The following is a 21,765-nucleotide window of genomic DNA, read 5'->3' on the forward strand; positions in this document are numbered from 1 at the left end:
TGCAAGGTGGGTCAGGAAAGGACTTTAATCCAGAGTCGCCTGACAGAGAAGAGGGCAGAGTCGACTGACAGAAAAGAGGTCAGGGTAGTGACCCCAAATAACCATCTTGTTGGGGCCAGGTTGGACAGGACCCAGACATCACGGATCAAGTCCTTCAGTGGAGAGTTGCAAGCAGTTTCGGGGAGAAATCTCCCAGCAGACACAGGCTGGGAGACTGGCACTGACCTCACTGCTCCCCGGGGCAGGCCCAGAACCAGCCCTCAGCAACCCCGGATCTTCCTGGACCTCCTGACTTCTTGCCCGCCTCGCTGTGGTTCTGTGCGCGGGTCGAGCGGAACTCGCGCGGTCCAGGGGCGGTTGGCCCGGGCCCCTTCGAGAGGTTCCCTTTCTTTCTCTGGTCCTCAGGGGCATCCCCCATAAGTCCTCTGCCCGAAAACCGAGCGGGAAGGATCGATTTTCTTCCGGGCTTGCTGGCAGTTTGGTTTCTGTGGTCTGCAGGGGGCAGTGTTGCTCCGCGGAGCTGCTTGCCCGTTTCTCCCCCGCCCGTCCGGTTTGAAAAAAGGTCTCAAAGCCTTTTGTGGTAATCAGCGGCGGATTTTCTTTCTGTGCTTGCGCCGGTTGGCTGGCTGGAAGTGCTGAGGCAAATGCTGAGACACACATTAAGCAAACTGACAAGTTAACAACAGAGAGAAAATGTTAAGCAGGTCAAGGGAAAAGTAGCAAATAACATCGGAGGGAATCCTAATAAGATGAGGAGCTGATTTCTCAGCAGAAACTCTGCAGGCCAGAAGGGCGTGGCATGATGTATTTAAAGTGGTGAAAGGGAAAAACCTACAATCAAAAATACTCTACCAAGCAAGGCTCTTCTTTCAGATTCAACAGAGTAATCAAAACACAGGCAAAGGCTCAGAATTCAACAGTACCACACCAGCTTTACAACAAAGACTAAGGTAATATCTCTGCTGCTGCGGCTGCTAAATCGCTTCAGTCCTGTCCAACTCTGTGCGACCCCATAGATGGTAGCCCACCAGGCTCCCCATTCCCTGGAATTCTCCAGGCAAGAACACTGGAGTGGGTTGCCATTTCCTTCTCCAATGCATGAAAGGAAAAAGTGACAGTGAAGTCGCTCAGTCTGTTCGACTCTTAGCGACCCCATGAACTGCAGCCTACCTGGCTCCTCTGTCCATGGATTTTCCAGGCAAGAGTACTCTAGGCAAGAACAAAAAGAAAGACCAATGGAACACAATAGGAAGCCCAGAGATAGACCCATGCACCTATGGGGCACTTCATCTATACCCAAGGAGGTAAGAATGTACAATGGAGAAAAGACAGCATCTTCAATAAGTGGTGCTGTGAAAATTAGACAGTAACATGTAAAAGAATGAAATTAGAATACTTCCTAACACAAAAGAGGGGGGAAAAAAAAAAACTCAAAATCAATTAAAGACCAAATGTAAGGCCAGATACTATAAAATTCTTAGAGGAAAACATAGGAAAGGCTCAGAGAAATTAGTCTGGTGTGGTACTGTGTAAAAGAGTCAGACTCGACTAAGCGACTGAACTGAACTGAACTTGCTGTGTAAAATACTGTAAGTATAATTAGGTCCCATTTCTTTATTTTTATTTTATTTCCTTTAATGGAAAGAGAATATTGCTAAATTTTTTGTTAGAGTGTTCTGCCCATGTGTTCCTCTAAGAGTTTTCTAGTATCTGGCCTTACATTTGGTCTTTAATTGATTTTGAGTCCCCCCCGCCCCTGTGGTGTTAGGAAGTATTCTAATTTCATTCTTTTATATCTTACTGTCTAATTTTCACAGCACCACTTACTGAAGATGCTGTCTTTTCTCCATTGTACATTCTTACCTCCTTGGGTATAGATGAAGTGCCCCACAGGTGCATGGGTCTATCTCAGGGTTTCCTATTGTGTTCCATTGGTCTTTCTGTTCTTGCCTAGAGATGTTACATGAGTCTTTGTTGTAAAGCTGGTGTGGTACTGTTGAATTCTGAGCCTTTGCCTGTGTTTTGATTACTCTGTTGAATCTGAAAGAAGAGCCTTGCTTGGTAGAGTATTTTTGATTGTAGGTTTTTCCCTTTCACCACTTTAAATACATCATGCCACTCCCTTCTGGCCTGCAGAGTTTCTGCTGAGAAATCAGCTCCTCATCTTATTAGGATTCCCTCCGATGTTATTTGCTACTTTTCCCTTGACCTGCTTAACATTTTCTCTCTGTTGTTAACTTGTCAGTTTGCTTAATGTGTGTCTCAGCATTTGCCTCAGCACTTCCAGCCAGCCAACCGGCGCAAGCACAGAAAGAAAATCCGCCGCTGATTACCACAAAAGGCTTTGAGACCTTTTTTCAAACCGGACGGGCGGGGGAGAAGCGGGCAAGCAGCTCCGCGGAGCAACACTGCCCCCTGCAGACCACAGAAACCAAACTGCCAGCAAGCCTGGAAGAAAATCGATCCTTCCCGCTCGGTTTTCGGGCAGAGGACTTATGGGGGATGCCCCTGAGGACCAGAGAAAGAAAGGGAACCTCTCGAAGGGGCCCGGGCCAACCGCCCCTGGACCGCGCGAGTTCCGCTCGACCCGCGCACAGAACCACAGCGAGGCGGGCAAGAAGTCAGGAGGTCCAGGAAGATCCGGGGTTGCTGAGGGCTGGTTCTGGGCCTGCCCCGGGGAAGAGTGAGGTCAGAGCCAGTCTCCCAGCCTGCGTCCGCTGGGAGATTTCTTCCCAAAACTGCTTGGAACTTTCCACTGAGGGACTTGATCCCTGCTGTCCGGGTAGTGTCTAACCTGGCCCCAACAAGATAGTTATTTTGGGCCACTACCCTGACCTCTTCTCTGTCAGTCGACTCTGGATTAAATTCCCTTCTTGATTCACCTTGCAGTGAGCTGAGCAACTTGTACTCAGTAACAGCTGATTACTTCCAAGTGCTTTGCATTATAAATGTGTCATCATGTCATAATCTTGATAGAGTGGATGAGTTGTTTTCTATGTAGTTTCCCTCCCCGCCCCCTTTCATTTAGTATCTCATTGTAATAAATATGTTACGGTTGGTTTTCAGTCCGTCGGCCCTGTCGGACTCTTTGTGACCCCATTCTGCATGCAGCACGTCAGGAGACTTCCCTGTCCTTCACCATCTCCCAGTGCTTGCTCAGACTCATGTCCACTGAGTCAGTGATGCCATCCAGAGCTTTTACCCATCTGACTTGTTTTTATCAGTATCCCCCTGTATGCTGTTGGCTTTTCCTATCACTAAATCTACCTAGAACGTCTCAGCTGGGCCCCAGATTCCCCACAGGAGGAGATGTATGGGGCATCTGCACTCAGTTGTCCCATAAGCCCTGCAGGCCTGCTAGTACCCCAGGCCAACGTTTCCTGTCTCATGGATGGGCACTGCCATCCACCCAGTTCCTTAAACCACAATCCCGGGCATGCTGCTGGATGTGATCTTCACTGTGCCATGACTCCCCTGGAGCTCCTCTGGAAAAGGCTGACGCGAGATCTTCCTGTTGCCACAGGTGGGGACGAGTTCCTCTGAGACACCCTGTTCCTGCAGACACGCTCTGAAGGTGTCCTGAGCACGGGCCTTCACCCTCTTTTGGATCTCCGAGAGAACCCGGGTGCTGTGATGCACCTGAGAGGTTGAAAGCCCTGTCTTTAACAAGACGGTGAGTCAGGACACAGCAGTGCAAGCCCATCGCTGGGGAATGTGCCAAAGAATATCTGGAAGAGATCCCTAAGGAACGTTTAGGGACGTGGGTCTTCATGGGTGTGCACCAAACAAGGGATTGCTTAACTGTATTTTTCCCAAAAGCATCCCGTTCCGATTTGGTCTTCATCTGAGCACAGGAGTTAATTTGATAACACAGGAAACAGTTCAAAACGGCAACTGAGCATAGGCAGCAGATATGCTGACAGCCGATCCTCATACATCAACATCAGCAGCTACAATTCTCAGCCATCTTTAATCTTTGGTGCACTATTTTGATCTGTCGAATGACGTTATCTGCACAGTGTTTTAGAAATGTATTCAACTAACTAGGCACAAGGGATCCTGACAAGAACTAAAACATACTGAGTTTCACTAACAACAGCAGGGTTTCAACTGGAAAACTTTGGATTCAGGAACACTCAGCAGAGCAAGCACAAGGTCAGTTTTCAAACCAGTATTAATTTGGGCAAGTTGTCCCTTTCCTCAGCCTAAGATAGCTGTCAAGTATAGCGGGTCATGATGAAAACATGCTTTCGCTGTAGAGAGGAGTCGCAAATTTTTGATCTTCGATTTCCTCCTGTAAGAAAGGGTTCTGTTTCCACAGCTGCAAGCTCGGCTTTCATAAGAGAACTTTTTCAGATAATGCTCACACCAGGGCCACACTCCAGACCTACTACTTCAGACCCTCTGTGGATGTCCTGCCAGCATCAGCTCTTCTAAAGCCTCTCCAGGGGAGATTTGAGGCATAGTTTAGGTTGAGAAGCACAATCGCATGATGCTTCACCCGTCCTGGTTTTAAATAGAATCCTGAACTGAAGAGCCATGTTTCCTACTAAAGCAAATTTTTTAAAAATATTGTGTCTTCCCTTCTGAGCGGTATTTTGACATATTTATTCACAGCCATATTTAGAACAATTTCAATGACGCAGTGGTGTGTTATGCCCCCAAGTCCCCTTCCTTACCAGACACTCAGGCAGATAGATGGCTGGGAGGGAACACACCTCAGTCCTGCCGGCAGAAGGAGGATGGATGGAGTTCCGTTGTCTCGGTTACTGCTCTGCTGAGCATCCATCCTGGGTTGCTGAGGTCAGGAAGGGGCCATCACACCAGGTTAACAGGTATTCCTGTGACCAGAGGTTGGAGCTAATGGCTGAGATCCGTGACTGAATCTGGGAAACGGAGGCTGGGTCCACGTGATTTGAGAAGGATGGGAAAACAATTAAGTAGAATTTCAGATGCAGGGTGGGTTCTAGGAGCCTGTCCAGAGCCACTGACTCGTGGTCACACAATGGGCGCCTGTGCGTAAACACAAAGACACACTAGACGTGTGCTCACTGGGGATTCTGTCCTGACGTGCACAGCGACTGTCTCTGGAGGGAGCATCTAGCACATGTGGAGGAGGCCGGACCCAGAACGTGGAAGGAGCAGGGCACTCCTCGTTGTTACAAAAGCAATGGCATATCTTTTCCCACAGGTCTCACTTGGACATCTGCATTACCTTCCTAAACTGCTTTACTGAGGTATAGTTACACACCACAAATCACAGCCATTCAATGCATCCAGTGCAGTGTCTTTAATAACTTCACACACTGGTGCAGCCACCACCACAGTGCACTTGTGGAACACTGCCAGCACCACAAAAAGCGTCCATGTACCCATCAGCAGTTGATCCCCAAGAGGACCTGCAGGCCCAGGCATCCTCTCATCTAATTTCTGTCTCTGTAGATTTGCCCTTTGTGGGCATTTCACATCAATGGACTCCTGCAGGAAGTGGCCTTTTGTGTCTGGGTTCTTTTACTTAGCACAGTGCTTTGGAGGCTCACCCATGAGGCAGCAGAAAGCAGTTCATCACTTTTCATCCATCTGTGCTCTTCCACTGAATGGCTAAGAATACTCTGATTACCACTCTCCAGCTGACAGACCTTTAGGCTGCTCCACTATTTGGAGAATACAGACAGTGCTGCTGTGAAAGACATGTAAGGACGAGTATTTGTGTGGACATGGGTTTCATTTCTCATTTCTCCATGATTTCATTTCTTCTTTTGCACGGTGCACAGGCTAGACCCTTCAGTCAGTGTGGAATAGAGGTGGTTGAAGCAGACCTCCTGTCCTGGTCTGGATCTCAAGAGGCAAGCATTCACTCAGACTCTACTAGATGTGATGTGACGAGAGCCGGATGTTTCTCACGGATGTTCTTCACACGGCAACGACGACCCCTTCTATCACGAGATGGTTGACCGTGTTTATTGATTTAGTTATTTACTTATTTGTCATGAATGGGTCTTGAACTGTGTCAAGTGCTTTTTCTTTGTCTGTCAAGATGGCAGGTGGTTTCCGTCCTTCATTACATCAATACGCTGTTTCCCGTAACTGAAGTTGAGTGTTGGTCCAATACTGCCGTCCTGGGAAAGATCTCGCACAGCCCTTTGCAAAATGTTTCTCGACTTGGTTTGCAGATGCTGTGTTGAGGGTGTATGCATCGCTATTCATGATAGATATGGGTCTGTAGCTTTCTGGTGATGGCAAGTCTGGCTTTGGTACTGGGGTAATACTGTGCTTATAGGATGAATTAGGAAATGTTCCCTCCTCCCTCCTGTCTATTCAGGAAGAATCTGTGAAGGATGGGTGCTATTTCTTCTTTAAACCTTTGATAGATTTCACTGATGAAACCAGGAGGCCCAGGACTTCCCTCTGTGGGAAGGTCTTTAAATGAATGGTTCAATATCGTTGCTTGCTACAGGTACATTCAGATTTGTTATTTGGCCACTGCCTTTAACCCAACTCCCATCCAGTGTTCTCTGGCCTGTTGGTTCCTATGGCTTGGTCTCTGGCCTAGAATTTGACGTGCTGGACATCTCTGCACATCACAGGATTCTGGCTCCTACTCTGTAACTGGGGAGAGTATGCTGCTCAGAAGTGACCCCCAGATCACCAACACCCAATGGGCAGGTGGGGGATACAGGCTTTGAGGTGGGGAGGGGGTGGCACAGCTGATATCTTCATTTACAACTGCCTATCCATCCTCCGGGTGCCCTCATACAGGCTGTGGGTAATTCTGAAGTTGGGACTGGCACAGCAAGGACCCAGAGTACCCTGTCCCCTTCCCTGCCATGGCCACTTATCTACCCTGATCCTTGACAGTCTTCTCGTCTCCTAGCAACGCAGCCTCACAGGGGATCAGTGATGCACTCGCCAGCTCATCTAAGGGTGTCAGATCTCCTCTCTGCTCAATGACTCAACTCTCAAGGGCAGGGACTGGCCATGCAATTCCTCCTCACCTCCCCGTCTCAACAGCCAGCTTGGCACGGCATGGAGGGGATGTAACATATACAGTGAAAACCTTCATGATTGGCTAAATGAGAGACTGTGGATGGCAGGATCGACCTGGGTGGGCTGCTGGAGTGAGCCCATCGCATCCCACCCTGGGGAACTTGTGCCAGGCGGGGATGACCATTCCTGCCCCAGTGCACTGTGGCTAGCATCAATGACGTACCTTATCCAGACTTGGTGTGCCACCAGCTGTGGACGGACACTGGAGTCACCGGGTCTTCTTACTTCACCCCAGCCTTTACGGAGGGTACAGTTGGGCATGCTCTGTCAGAAATAGACCTGTTGCTCATATGGCCTATTAGTCTATGACAAAGGAGCCAAGAACATCCATCACGGAAAATGCTGTCTCTTCAATAAATGGTTATGGAAACCTGGACCCCTTTCTTCACAACATTCAAAAATAAACCACAACAACAGAAGATTAAAGACCAAATTGTTAGACCTTAAACCACAAAGATCCTAGAAGAAGACGTAGGCAGTACGCTCTTTGACATAGGTCTTAGCAATAGTTTTTTTGACATGTCTCCTCAGGCAAGAGCAACAAAAGCAAAAATAAACACATGGGAGTTCATCAAACTAAAAAGCTTTTACACAGCAAGGGAAACCGTCAAGAAAAGAAAAAGGCAACCTGCTGAGTGGGAGAAGATATGAGCAAGTGATATACATCAGAAAACAAGTAGATATCCAAAATAGCTAAAGGACTCATAGAATGTATTGGGAAAAACACCCAAAACCCGATTTTAAAATGGGGCAAAGCACTGAATAGACATTTCTGCAAAGAAGAGATATGGATGGCTAATAGACATATGAAAAGATGCTCCACATCTCCTCCTCAGGGATTAGAAAATCACGACCACAGTGAAGTACTTCCTCAACCTGTTAAGTAGCTGTTTTCAAAAAGACAACAAGTAAGAAATGTTGGGGAGGATGTAGACAAAAGGAAATCCTCGTGGGGTGTTGGTCGAAATGTATATCGGTGCAGCCACTATGGAGACAATGAGGGTTTCCTCAAAAACTGAAAACAAGAACTACCATATGATCCAGCAGTTCCACTTCTCAGTATATTTCTTAAGAATAGAAGAAACACTAGTCACAAAAGATATATGTGCGCCTCTGTTCACTGAAGCGTTATTTACAGCCAAGGGGAGCCAAGATATGGAAGGAACCTAAGTGCCCATCGATAGATGAGTCAAAAAGGAAGAAATGGTACACACACACACACACACACACACACACACACACACACACACATTCACAGTGGAATATTACTCAGCAATAAAAAAAGAATGAAATCTTGTCACTGTCGACAACATGGATGGACCTAGAGGGTGTTATGCCAACTAGGCACACAGAGAAAGACAAATACCACGCAGTTTTATTTACATGTGGAACCTCAGAAATAAAATAAGAGAACACGGGAAACAAGACAGAAATAGATTCAGAGACACAGAGAACAAACTGGTGGTTACCAGAGGAGGAGGGAGTAGGGGGATGTGTAAAACAGGGAAGGGATTAGGAGCTACAAACTTCCAGTTATAAAATAAGTCATGGGAATGGAATGTACATACAGGAAATATAGTCAATAATCTTGTAAGAAATCTCTGTAGTCACACATGGTAATCAAACTTATCGTAGCAATTCAGTTCATAATGCTTAAAAATATGGAATCACTCTGTTGTGCACTTGAGACAAATATAATGTCCTATGTGAAATTTGGGCCTCCCCAGTGGCTCAGCGGTAAAGCATCCCCCTGCAATGCTGGAGCTGCAAGAGGCGTGGGTTGGACTCCTGGGTCGGGAAGATCCCATGGAGGAGGGCATGGCAACCCACTACAGTATTCTTGCCTGGAAAACCCCATGGACAGAGGAGCCTGGTGGGCTACCATCATGTGGTTGCAAAGAGTTGGACACGGCTAATGTGACAGCATGCACACACGCATGGCAACTTTACTGAAGAAATAAAGAGCAGAGGCTCTGAATGGAGGATGCTGAGGTTCGTGGGTGACTTTTCCTCTGGCAGCCTATGTGACTCTGAGCAATCCCCCTAACTTCCATGTCCTCTGCTTTCTCACCTCATCAAGTAGGATTGAAATCTTCCAAAATGATGGGTCTTTGAAGGAGGAGTAACTAAGGTGACAGAAAGAAACATATTGAATGTGATCTGATACCTGGTAAAGGATGAACAACCTTGAAATGCCATGTTAGCCCTGCTTAACATGCCCACACTGACTAAATTCATGCCTCTGAGTTTCAAGAAGAAAAGCTACCTTGGAGCTGGGAGACAAGTTCTGAAAGATGGGTTGAGCTCTGAAGCTCTTTGATGAGATGACCAGTTCAGACTCCAATAAATATACCTGTTCTCAAGTGCCTCTGTCTGCAGAAGACTCGTGGGTTTCTGCAGAAATATAGTTCCAGGGGCTATCTGAGAGCACAGACTGACAGAAGAATTTATTTTCACTTCTGAAGAATCTCACAGGCACTTGCTGGCTACACAACATTGGGCTCTGAGTGTGGGGAGGAAAAGTACATTTCATCACTCATGTCTCCTGTAATGAAAAGGGAAGCTATTTGTTATTAGGGGAAAGACGTTTGTGAAGCACAGATCTGAGAAAGGTCTTCTATTCAGAATACATAAGAAATTTTAAAATTGCAGAGGACAAAATATACTGAAGGAGGACAGATCCTTGTGACAGGGGTTGGGGTGTGGGAGGGGAAACCAGAAAGGGGCAGCACCTGGGCGTTTTTAGGGTGATGGACATGTCCTGTGTCCTGGTTGTGGTGGTCATCACTGGAATCACTCCGTGTTTCACAGCTCAGATAGCTGCACACCCAAAGACAAGCAGGCCAGGAATTCCCTGGTGGTCTGGTGGTTAAGAATGTGCCTGCCATATAAAATTAATACACAGAAACCCCTCGCATTCCTATAAATTAATAAGGAAAAATCAGAAAGAGTAATTAAGGAAATAATCCCATTCACCATTGCAATGAAAAGAATAAAATACTTAGGAATAAATTTACATAAATAAACAAAAGACCTGTATACAGAGACCTATAAAAACAAACTGATGAAAGAAATCAAAGACACAAATGGATGGAGAAATGTACCACGTTCTTGGATTGGAAGAATCAGTACAGTGAAAATGAATCTACTACCCAAAGCAATCTAGATTCATCACAATCCCGATCAAACTAGCAAAGGTATTTTTTCACAGAACTAGAACAAATAATTTCACACTTTGTATGGAAACACTAAAGATTCCAAATACCCAAAGCAATCTTGAGAAAGAAGAATGGAACTGGAGGAATCAACCTTCCTGACTTCAGACTATACTACAAAGCTACAGTCTTCAAGATAGTATGGTACTGGCACAAAGACAGAAGTATAGATCAATGGAACAAGACAGAGAACCCAGAGGTAAATCCACACACCTATGCACACGTTATCTTTGACAAAGGAGGCACAAATATACAATGGCATAAACAAAGTCTCTTCAACACGTGATGCTGGGGAAAATGCTCAACTACGGGTAAAAGAAAGAAACTGGAAGACTTTCTAACACCATACACAAAAATAAACTCAAAATGCATTAAAGACCTAAATGTAAGACCAAAAACTATAAAACTCTTAAGAGGAAACCATAGGCACAACACCCTCTGACATAAATCACAGCAAGATCCTCTATGACCCATCTCCCAGAGAAATGGAAATAAAAACACAAATAAACAAAAGGGGCCAAATTTAACTAAAATACTTTTGCACAACGAAGGAAACTATAAGCAAGGTGAAAAGACAGCCCTCAGAACGGGAGGAAATAATAGCAAATGAAACAACTGTCAAAGAATGAATCTCCAAAATATACAAGCAGCTCATGCGGCTCAATACCAGAAAAACGAACAACCCCATAAAAAGTGGACAAGAGACCTGAACAGACATTTCTCCAAAGACATACAGATGGCTACCAAACACATGAAGAGATGCTCAACATCACTCATTATTAGAAAACTGCAAATCAAAACCACAATGAGGTATCATCTCACACAGGTCAGAATGGCCATCATCAAAAAGTCTACAAACAATAAATGCTGGAGATGGTGTGGAGAAAAGGGAACCTTCTTCCACCGTTGGTGGGAATGTAAAGCAGTACAGCCACTGTGGAGAGGAGAACAGATCGGAGATTCCTTAAAAACTGGGAATAGAACTGCCACAAGACCCAGCAATCCCACTGCTGGGCATACCACCCTGAGGAAACCAGAAGTGAAACAGACACATGTACCCCAATGTTCACAGCAGCACTATTTACAATAGCTAGGACAGGGAAGGAACCTAGATGTCCAACGGCAGATGAATGGATAAGGAAGTTGTGGTACATACACACAATGGAACATTACTCAGCTATAAAAAGGAACACATTTGAATCAGTGCTAATGTGGTGGATGAACCTGGAGCCTGTTATACAGACAGAAGTAAGTCAGAAGGAGAAAGACAAATACTTATATTAATGCCTATATATGGAATTTAGAAAGAAAGTAGCAACGATTCTACATGCAGGGAAGCAAAGGAGACAGAGACGTACAGAACACACTTTTCAACTTGGCAAAAGAAGGTGAGGGTGGGATGATTTGAGAGAATAGCAGTGAAACATATACATTACCATATATAAAATAGATGACCAGTGCAAGTTCTATGCATGAAGCAGGGCACCCAAAGCCAGTGCTCCGGGATAACCCAGAGGGATAGGGTGGGGAGGGAGGTGGGATGGGGGTTCAGGAGGGGAGGACACACGTATACCTGCAGCCGATTCGTGTTGATCTATGGCAAAACCCATCACAATATCGTATAGTAATTATTCTCCAATTGAAACGAATTGATGATTAAAAAAATAAAACAGAAGTCCCCTGCCAATGCAACAGGGCAGGCGTTCAGTCCCTAGTCCAGGAAGACTCCACGTGCCGCAGGGCAACTAAGACTGTGTGTCACAACCACTGAACCCACCTGCTTCGACTACGGAAGCCCCCGAGCCTAGAGTCCATGCTCTGCAACAAGAGAAGTCTCTGAGATGAGAAGCGCATGCACCGCCACTAGAGAGTAGTGCTCCTTCTCCACAACTAGAGAAAGCCCTCGTGCAGCAACAAAGATGCAGTGCAGCCAACAATGAATAAATAAATAAGAAGAAAGAAAACCGGGCCAAGCTTACTGTATGTTCATTTGAAAAATCCAATGGTAGATACCGAAGTAGGTGCATCTCTCTATATCCTTTGAATAATAATATCTTGGGTGAAGCTAACAAAAATTACAGCACAGGCTATGTTAAAACTTTAGATCAGCTTCCCAGGCACTGCTCTTTTCTAGAGAGCTACTTTTCTCAGAGAACTGTTACCTAGGAACTTTAGTCACCGGAACTGAGGCCTCCACCACATTCCAGGGCAGAAAGCAAAAGACGTTAGGAAGACACGGTTCAAATCCTATGAGTTTATGAGTTGCCTGTGACCACAGGCTAGGATGACCACACATCCCAGAAAGAGTCTCTTCACATTTCAGTAACTGAAACCTGTATTTCAACCACTCAGTTCAGTTCTTCAGGGCCACTGGTGTCCCCTTAAACAAACACTTGGTGTGAAACACTTGGAAAATGACCTTAATCCAATTCATTCCCAACCTCTTTTCACATGTCACAAGGAGTCTCTCACGATGCTATTTCCTCACCTAGAAAGCCAATTCTCAGATTAACAAAAGAATTCACACACACACCTTGTGAAGAAATACTGAGATTTTAGAAAGTGACTCCCAGCTAACCCATGGTTCATCCCTCTTTTCTCTCTTCTCCCTCCATCCACTCTTAGAAATGAATATTTGGCCATGCTGTCTGATTTGCCCACCAAGTTGCTCATACCACACACAGGATGTTGTTACAAGTGAGGCTACACACAAGGCATTGACACCAGCCAGCCCTACTGAAGTCGGCTACCTGGGAGCAGGGAGGTGGCCAGGGCAATAAATTCATCATCTCATTTCCTTCATCACCCTACCCCATTTCATTCCCTGCAATCACTTGGCCCAAACGAATACAGATCTCGCACCAAATCGCTGCATAAATCACCACTGCCTCAAGTTTCCTTCGTCATCTCATGTGGCTTCTGAGGCCAGGGAACAGATTTTACTTGAGATGAGTAAAGCTAGAGAGACAGCCCATTGGCCAGAGATTTTGTTTGGGAGGTGATGTCTCTCGATGTACTCTTTACGACTCCATGGACCAAGGCCCGCCAGGCTCTTCTGTCCAGGGGATTCTCCAGGCGAGAATACTGAAGTGGGTTGCCATGCCCTCCTCCAGGGAACCTTCATGACCCAGGAATTGAACCCAGGTGTCCTAATTCCCCTGCATTGCAGACAGATTATCTACCACTGAGCCCCTGCGGAAGCCCATGATGAACCTAGACAGCATATTAAAAAGCAGAGACATCACTTTGGTGACACAGGTCTGCAGAGTCAAAACTATGGTTTTTCCAGTAATCGTGTAGAGATGTGTGAGTTGTATCATTAAGAAGGCTGAGTGATGCTTTCGAATTGTGGTGCTAGAGAGATGACCCTTAAGAATCCCTCGGACTCTAAGGAGACCCTGGCCAATCCAGTGAATACTCACTGGAAGGACTGATGCTGAAGCTGCAAAACTTTGGCCACCTGATGCGAATAGCTGACTCATTGGAAAACACCCTAATGCTGGAAAAGATCGAAGGCAGGAGGAGAAAGGAGGAGACAGAGGGTGAGATGGTTAGATAGCATTGCCAACACAATGGACATTACTTTGTTCAAACTCAGGGAGATAGTGTAGGACAGAGGAGCCTGGCATGCTGCAGTCCATGGGCTCGTTAATAGTCAGACACGACTGAGCGACTGAAGTACCACCACTACCACCCTATCTTTGAGCTTCCCTAATGTGCCACAGCCCCACTCTGAGCAGGGCTAAGAAGCTTTCTGTGTCTGTCAGTGGTAAAGGCTGAGACTCAATGTCTTCACACTCTCAGCGCCCCCTGCTTAGGGTTGATGGCGGGTCCTTAGAATGCTCATCACTCTCTCCCAGAGCTCAGACCAGGCAGCCTTCTCACAACAGTAATGGAGCACCCTACCCTGGTACAGAATTGGGAATTGGAGCTGTTTACCCCTCAATGTGTTTTCTCCCTTTACATTCACTTCCACATTTCTTCCTTGAGTAACCGAATCCAACTCCACTCATCCCCAACGGGTTCCTGTAACAAGCTGCACCTGCATCTCTAGCCCATCTCTAGCACCACATGCACAGGGTGGGTGCATATACCCCCTGCGCTATGTATCTTCTTTCTCCTTTCTCTTCGGAATCTGTCGATTCCCAGACATCATAAAAAAGGCTCCAGACCGTCCACAAAGGGGGCGGTGCTGCAGGGGAGGCTGAGACTCTCATCCACAGTCTGGGTCAAAGCGGGACTGTGTTATAAGCACCACAAGCTGCCCCCCTGCATCATGGGAGGCAAAAGAGCAAAGGTCTGAAAGTCCTAACACAGACATTTCCATGCATAGAACACCAGTGTCTTCCTTGGGACCTGTGAGCTGTTGTTTGGTTTGGGCCTATAGCATCAGTGATCTTTTCCACAACGCTTGCAGGCTTAGCCAGCCTTCCATCAGGAACTCTCTACTCCCCACAGCCCCTCACCTACTGTACCAAAGATATTATTTCTGACTTCAGTGCACTGATTGGGTTTTCACCTGGCAAGGATACCAACACAACTTTTTTATGCTGAAACCTGAGGAGAACAAGTCTCCAGAAAGTCCATTTTTCAATTATAATAGAAAAACTGCCTATGTAACAATGAAGATACAACACATTAAAATACTAATAAAATGTTATTTGGAAATTATCCAGAATGTCACACTTAAGAGGAAAAAACTTAGTATGTGGTCTATTGCCTTCCAGGTTTTGTTCTCTGCATTTAAGAAAATTACAAGATGGGGGAGATAATGTCTTCATGATATTGTATCTGTGGTTCTATCTGTTTATCACTATAGTTATGCTACTTTCCATAATGATGAGGGTGCTCCACTAGTGTCGGTCAGAGGAAACATTGTTTAGACCTCGGTATGGACCAGGAACTGCTCTCTGTGATGTGTGCATGTTGACATGACACCCCATGGTCTTTCACGCACCTAGGAGACACTGTGTTCAATCCATACACAGATCCATAGTAATGTTTCATGCGGATGAACATGTTGATCTGCCTTTTGATCCAGAGTACACCAGACACTGCACTGTATTCCAGATTGGGGGTCAGATACCACAGCTAGCTGTTTCTCTCTGGCCTGGGAACCAATCTGACTCAGCTCTTGCCAGCTAGGTGACTTTGTGCAGATTCATTCACCCATTAACGTCTATGTGTCTCTGCTCCTCAGCTGCCGAAAGGGATGATAGCACTAAAAATGCTTACCTCACAGTGTTGCTGCTGCTGCTGCTGCTGCTAAGTCGGTTCAGTCGTGTCCGACTCTGCGCAACCCCAGAGACGGCAGCCCACAAGGCTCCCCTGTCCCTGGGATTCTCCAGGCAAGAGTACTGGAGTGGGTTGCCATTGCCTTGTCTGCACAGTGTTGCTATGAGTACTCAAAGACTTCATTACGCGTATACGTACAGAGAGCTAAGCACGGTCCAGAGGGGGGCTCTTCTTGTGTCTCTTCACTTCTGTTTCCGCTTGTACTAGTAGCCCCCTGTCCCTGCCCCCACGCTTTCACCTCCCCCACCCCTACTCTGCTCTCTCTCCCCTGTGCCCCTGTCCTCAGACTCTCCCTCCCAAAACACAGCTGAACATCTCCTCACGATTTACCCCAGAAAATACCCATGCATCACCCTTGGATTAAACAATCATGAATATTAGCAGAAAAGATAAGAAACACAATAAATGGGCAATGCTAAAACTACACAATTCATATCTTCATCAGAGTCAGATCTTCAGAATTTGATATATGAGAATTAGACTTGATAAAACAATGGCAGAAAAGGCAATGCAACGTGGTTCCTTAAATAAGACCTAACAAAATGGGGCACACGGTGTGTTCACGGGTTGAGAAATTCAATATAATTAGGATGTCAGTAGTCCGCATACAGATCCATCAATTTCATACAATTCCAGTCAGAAATTCCAGCAGGATTTTTTGTACATACAGACTAATTGATGATAAAATTTCTGTGGTAAGGCAAAAGAACTAGAATAGCCAAATGATTCTGAAAAACAATGTTGGAGGATTAACACTAACCTGAAATTTACTTTGCACCTTCAACCAAGAGTTGTAAGCAACTAAGTGTCTATGAAGGGATGAATGGATATAGAAAACGTGGTGACACCGGTCAGAACGGCCACCATCAAAAAGTCTACAAACAACAAATGCTGGATAGGGTGTGGAGGAAGGGGAACGCTCTCACTCAGTTGATGGGAATGCAAACTGCTATAGCCACTGCAGAGAACAGTGTGGGATTCCGTTAAAAACTGGGACTAGAACTGCCATGTGACCCAGCAATGCCACTGCTGGGCAGACACCCCGAGGAAACCAGAAGTGAAACAGACACATGTACCCCAACGTTCACTGCAGCACTGTTTACAATAGCTAGGACATGGAAGCAACCTGGATGTCCATTGGCAGACGAACGGATAAGGAAGTTGTGGTACATATACAATGGAATATTACTCAAGTATAAAAACGAACACACTTGAGTCAGTTCTAATGAGGTGGATGAACCTGGAGCCTGTTATACAGAGTGAAGTAAGTCAGAAAAAGAGAAATACTGTATATTAACGCATATATATGGAATTTAGAAAGACGGTACCAATGACCCTACATGCAGGGCAGCAAAGGAGACACGGAGGTAAAGAACAGACTCTGGGACTCAGTGGGAGGAGTGGGTGGGATGATTTGAGAGAATAGCATTGGAACATGTACATCACCATATGTAATATAGATGACCAATATTAAATTCTATGCATGACGCAGGGCACCCAAAGCCGGTACTCTGGGACAACCCCAAGGGATAGGGTAGGGAGGGAGATGGGAGGGGGGTTCAGGATGGGGGGACACGTGAATCCCTATGGCCGATTCATGTTGATGTATGACAAAAACATAACTATATTGTAAAGTAATTATCCTCCAATTAAAATAAATTAATTTAAAAGGAGGAAATGTGATATATACAATGGAATATTATTCAGTCACACAGAAGAAACTTATGCCTTTTGCAACAACATGAATGGACTTCAAAGGCTTTATGCTAAGTGAAAAAGGTGAAAGAGAGAAAGACATATATTGTATGTTCTCACGTATATGCAGAATCTAAAAAAGTCAAACTTACAGAAATAAGAGTTTAGAATGGTGGTTTCCGGGTCCTGGGGAAAATGTTGAATACAGGGTACAAACTTACAGGTATGAGATGAATAAGTTACGTAGATCCAATGTATAGCATGGTGAGTATAATTAACAAAACTGTTTAATACAGTGAAGGCTAAGAGGGTAGATCTGAGATGTTATTTCCTCAACGTTTTTTTAAAAGGATTATGTGAGGGGATAGAGTGCCAACCCTGCCATGGTAATCGTTTTGCCAAATATGTGTGTACCAAACCATCACATTGGCATCTTAAACTTACAGGTTATATGTCAATAATACCTCAAAAAAGGTGGAAAAAATAAGAGAGCCCTGCGTGTTTCTGGCGGGAGAGCCCTCAAGCTATATTCTGTGTCCCTCTGACATCTCCCCATCATTCTTGAACTTTCCCTTATTACTGACATGACAAGGTGAACCAGGCTCATTTATCCTTTCCTTCCTCAGCCTGGGAACCCATCATTTAGTGGAGAAAGGTGTTCAGAAGCTAGGATCTGGGGACTGGTGTAATTAGTGCCATTGGAATGTTGCTGTTTCCAGTAACTTGGGAATACATGTGTGTACACAATCACACACACAAACACGTAGACACACATCTATAGTTATAGATCAGTCTAGCCACATATGCACACCTATCGAATACAAGAAGTTTGCACGGAGACCTTTAATTCCAGTAGAATTCCTCAGAATTTGTTCTAGCTTACTTCCTTTCCATATTGGAAATACCCTTTTCCAAAAATGAGACGTGGCGCTCAGCATTCTTATGTATTTGCCGAGTTGATGAATGCCAGTGCATGTAATTGATCCTTCCTCCACAAAAAGGTCCTCCTCACAATCTATGCAGAACCATCCCTGGGCCTTGACTTCCACACCTCACTCAACCTTGAATCCATGAAGCAGTTAGCCTCCTTCCCACCCAACCCCCAGGGATATCCTTCTTTCCACCTTGGGCTCTGACTCTCCAGGCAGGGATGCCCCTTTACACATACACATGCCTTGCCTGGCAACACCTAATGGCTTTAGGACTGACTTGCTCAGGCACAAAAAAGGGAAGGGAAAGAAAGGGTAGGGACAGGAAAAGGTGAATATGTCCTAGTACAGTCAGCCAATCAAGGTGAACTGGGCCAAACCCAAGCAATGTGATGAAGCCAGCCGTGTTTTTTTTTATTCCCCCTCATTGTCTTCCATCTTCCCTTCCTGCCTCTGTCCTTTGCCCCAGTTTCTTTTTCTTCTTAAGTCCTGCCCCCCATCAAGAGTATCAATGTTACAAGGCATGATTCCCACATTATAACTGATCTCTGCTGCTTGGCTGACATTCAGCGTGACATCCCTGCAGCTAGGACACTCAAACTCTCTCTCTCTCTCATGATGGACCAGAAGGCTTCACTCCTAATTTCAGGGATAGGTGGGAGAGACGGTACAGGCCACATGTTGGAGCCTTCAGTCCTTCATCTGGAAATGCGGATGATCACAAATTGTGGGAGAAACAGAGACAGCAGCAACCAGACCCCCTTTCATGCCAAACCCAGTGCATCACAGGACTGCTTGACATTCAGGAACACACCAAGTAGATTTCCATGCCAGAACAGTTGCATTTATTGTTCCTTCTGTCTGGAACGTTCTTCCCTTAGATAACCCCATGGCCTGCTCCCTCACTTCCTCCAGATCTCTGCTTACTTGCCATCTTTCAGGGAGACTTTCCCTCATTACCTTGAATAAAATAATAACCTCATACCTACATATACCCTTTCCCCTGATCTAGCATTATCTTTCTTCATAGCGCCTGCCACCCTTGATTTATTTACTCACCACCAAGTAAGGAGACTTGGTCAGTTGTGTCCTGTCCCAAACTCCTCCAATACTGTTCAGGTATATGGCAGGTGCTCAGAAAACATTTACTGAAGGATAGTCTGAAGCCAGGCCCTTTGCACACAACGCTAACACGCACAAGTACACTGCAAGACGCGCACTGGCCCCACTGTATTAATATGATACATACTGAGATTCCAGGAGACAACTGATACGCTCAACAACACAGTCAGCATGTGAGGTTCAAGACCTCAGAATCATGTCTGCCAGCTTCCACACCCGCAGTTCCTGGACAGAGACTTCACAGCCAAGAACATCAGAGGTTTTATTTCTGACACAAAGACTCCAAGCAGCTCACATAGATACCCAGAGACACCAAAAAGAGCTCACTGAATCTCTGCACAGAGAGCACATAACTCGTCTCAGACCCTCAAACACAACTGAGACCATAACCCTACACACTGTGACAAAGACCCTCCAAACAGACCAAAGTCTTCAAGACAGAAACAAATGAAAACTGCACAGATTCTTCACATCATGGACACTGACTCGCAAACCACTCGACACTTACCGATCTAATACAAAAACCCTAAACAGAAAGACAGAACTTTTAATAACTCAAGAACATCATATAACCTTTAGATAAAGTCCCCAGACACATGGAAACCCTGCACCCTGTGCACAGATCCCCAAGCAGCTGATAGTTTACATCTTCACACAAACCCATCCTTAAAGCAGCTCAGAGACATCACAACTTAGGGCCCAGAATCAAAATCTCAGAGCTCTCACAATCTCAGGTGCACACGCCTACACAGAGATCTCACACCCAGGGACTGAAATGCCAGAAAGCTCCAAAAATGCACACACCGGAATACAGGCACATGCATCCTAGGGGCTCACAAAATCCACTCAGATCAAATATCCCACCACGCACAACTCCGCCCAAAGGCTCAAGGAGATCAAATGTACCCGAACAGCACCTGTGTTGTCACACGTAGCGATACACAAGCCCAAGCTCCCTGACACAGGTGACCCTCCGGGGAGAGACAGCAAACTCAAAGACCTCTCCCTGGACATGAATTGCATGCATTTCTGCGAATAACCGTGCGCTGCCACACGATCCAGACTGAGCGAGAGCTGAACAAGACTGAAACGCCGTCACCGTGCACAGCCAGCGACTGCGCCAAACCTAGCCACTAACCAGGGTAGCTATTCGACCCCTTCCGGAAAAGCAAAAAAACTGCCAGAACAATTGTATGCTCTAAAAAGCCGCGCAGGGCAACACGCCTCTCGGCCTCAGTTCCAGCGCTGCGATCCCAATGCCTGTAACAGCCAGCCAGCCAATTGGAACCGGGCAGGAGACGAAGCAGGGCAGAAGTCGCGGGACTTCCGTCTTCTATTCGCGCCCAGGAAGAGCTAATTCCGGCGATCACGCGGTGACCAATCAATTCCCAGAACGCTTCAGAGATGCCATACCCCAAACTGGCAGCCCATCTCGCTCCGTAGCCGTCCCCCCTCGGATGTAACCATGTAGAAACGAAGGGGTCGAATTGGAAACGAGAGGAAGACAGTTGAGGCTTAATACCGGTGACCACTCGCACTCAAATGCAGCGGGAAGACGGAATGGAGCAAAAGGGGATGGACCCAGTGGTGCCACGAATGCCTCCGCTGGGAACTCTGGTCGATGCCTGACGCTGTGTAAAAGTACTCTCTTTGTTGTCATGCGCCCCCTCGAATGGTACCTTCCAGAGTGGGTGGTCTTTCCGCTACCCTTTGTGGTACATCCCAGGACAGAACTGTTTGATCTCGCACGCCCCTTGGTGGTGAGACTGAGGAACAGCCGATGTAGATGCTGGTGGACAATTAGCAGATGATCCTGCAAGGGTGGAAAGGCAAAGTTAGGATGAAATCCCCACCGATTGCTGCAATCTTGGACTCAGAAAAATGTCTTCATAAACTGAAGATTACTTCTCTGTAGTGGCCACTATCGTAACGGGAAGCATTGAAAGCATTTTCTCTGTGCTGGTCATTGTGCTTGTTTGTGCTTTCCTGTTTAATACAGGATAGGTCTCAATGGGGAAAGCCAGCCACAGTCCCCCAGCGGGCAGGGGAGAGAAAACTTCGGACTGGGATCTGAAGGTCTGGAGTGGGGAAGGCCTCTGTCGTTGACTGCGAGTAATATGTGAGAAGGACAACAGGACTTTTCATTCTGTTAGGAAACGGGTCAAGCCCGAGGGGACCCAAGGACACCGTGTAGGTGAGATAAAGACCATGGCTTTGTCACCATCTTGTCATCCTTGTATATATCCCTAGCAGAATCTTTAGCGTGTTTAGCTATGCCTCTCTCAACAAGTTTAAATTTGCTTTTTCATTCCGACATTCATTCATCCTGTCCACATTTTCTGTCAAGCACAGCCATGTGTGTTAGGAAAGAGAAAATCAACTTTGGCTTCGTGGAACTTACATTGTGTTGGGGTCATACAGCCCCCAAAGATAAGTAATTTATCAGGTGTTCATAACTGCTG

The 21,765-nt window shown here is 46.0% G+C and overlaps 1 protein-coding gene and 1 long non-coding RNA gene across 2 annotated transcripts in view; both read right to left on the reverse strand.

Moving 5' to 3' along the window:
* The window catches only part of LOC133243353 (fibrous sheath CABYR-binding protein-like), a 277,781-nt gene that overhangs the window by 185,561 nt on the left and 70,455 nt on the right, over window positions 1–21,765 (reverse strand). The window lies entirely within an intron of this gene.
* LOC133243360 (uncharacterized) lies at window positions 553–21,616 on the reverse strand. Its single transcript, XR_009735052.1, has 2 exons — window positions 7,211–21,616; window positions 553–6,609 (listed from the first exon to the last, which is right to left on the reverse strand). It is a non-coding gene; the product is annotated as an uncharacterized LOC133243360 (long non-coding RNA).

The sequence above is a fragment of the Bos javanicus genome, chromosome X, assembly GCF_032452875.1.
Source record: "Bos javanicus breed banteng chromosome X, ARS-OSU_banteng_1.0, whole genome shotgun sequence".
Classification (NCBI taxonomy): domain Eukaryota; kingdom Metazoa; phylum Chordata; class Mammalia; order Artiodactyla; family Bovidae; genus Bos; species Bos javanicus.